Genomic DNA, 1,372 nt, shown 5'->3' with positions numbered 1-1,372 from the left:
TTACTTAAACGGTTTCACTTTTTTAGAAAAAATATTATCAAAAGTCTTTGAGAATAATAAAAAAATGTTAAAAAACAGTTTGAGTATTAAAATGCATATATACATTCTTTGATGATAAAATATATTTAAAGTATAAAGCTGTGTATGAACTTTGTAGTGTTACATACTGATTGTCACACATTCTCTGATATTAAGGTGAAATTGTTAAAAACAGTGTATGAAAATACACATATGGAAAAATACATATACATATTCTTATACATATTCTTTGACAATCGAATAAAATTGAGGAGGAACTGACCTGGCCTTTTTCTCTTGTGTATATTGAGGGAAATATATATATATAATGAAAGATGGAAGGTGGAATATACAGGAATTTAAATTATTAAGCACGACAATCGTTTTGACACATCAAGCATCGATATCTCATGGGTGGGACACTTCGAAAAACGTGGGAAGTATCTTTTTTTTACATAGAGGATCAAAATTAAAATCGGAGATGGAAAAACGAAACGAAGAGACGTATTGAAAATATTTCTACTTACATTTTACGGAATCATTCACCCCCAACGTAGTTGTTTAATGATCATACATCCGCGCACTATTTATATTTGCAAAAAGGAATAAAGAAACGTGGAGCAACAGATGTTCTGTAACTCATTAAAGGAGTAAATTTTCACTACGTTGTAAACTAATATATGTAATTTTCATAAATTCCAACGTATATTTTAATTACTGAGTGTTCCTCATAAAATATCGTGTATTATTCTGACATTTTCATGTCAGAATAAAACAATCGTCACATCCTGATTGATAGTGTTGTTATTGTTGTCGCATAGGCTCTTCTTTTGATTGGACTGTATCTCTAATGTTGTTTATCTTTTCTACTGCCTAGTTTTACTTTTCCTGTTCTTGCATGATCTCTTCCACCGACAATTCTGTCATCTATATTTTATTATTATTATTATTATCACCATCATCATCATCATGATCATCATCATCATCATCATCATCGTCGTTATTATTATGAGTAGTAGTAGTAGTAGTAGTAGTAGTAGTAGTAGTAGTAGTAGTAGTAGTAGTAGTAGTAGTAGTGGTAGTGCCTTTTCACAGCTTCTAACGCTGGAGATGCACTACAGTGTCAGCTGTTCACTACCAGTGAACTAAGGTAACACCGCTTATTTTTCGAGTACCTTCCGGAGTATTCGAGCGGTCCAAAGTAGTGTTGTTTTCTGCAAGTGCTCCACCCTTATTGCAACCCCTATTTGTTCCACGTACTTCTCGAGATTTTGTTCACTGTTCCCAGGGCTCCGACAATTATTGGTACTACTGCTCCCTTGTTCGTCGACCACAACTGCTTAATTTCTCAAGT

The 1,372-nt window shown here is 33.2% G+C and overlaps 1 long non-coding RNA gene across 2 annotated transcripts in view; it reads right to left on the bottom strand.

The window, feature by feature from the left end:
* LOC128249911 (uncharacterized) overlaps positions 1-681 on the bottom strand; it is a 7,627-nt gene extending 6,946 nt beyond the window's left edge. The window contains exon 1 of one of the 2 annotated variants that reach the window (XR_008266064.1): positions 546-681. This is a non-coding gene — a long non-coding RNA (uncharacterized LOC128249911). The remainder of the gene's footprint in view (positions 1-545) is intronic. The other variant, XR_008266063.1, reaches the window with a different exon arrangement.
* Between the last annotated feature and the right edge of the window lie 691 nt (positions 682-1,372).

This window comes from Octopus bimaculoides, chromosome 18 (genome assembly GCF_001194135.2).
Source record: "Octopus bimaculoides isolate UCB-OBI-ISO-001 chromosome 18, ASM119413v2, whole genome shotgun sequence".
NCBI lineage: Eukaryota > Metazoa > Mollusca > Cephalopoda > Octopoda > Octopodidae > Octopus > Octopus bimaculoides.
This window is presented reverse-complemented; position numbering and strand designations above follow the sequence as displayed.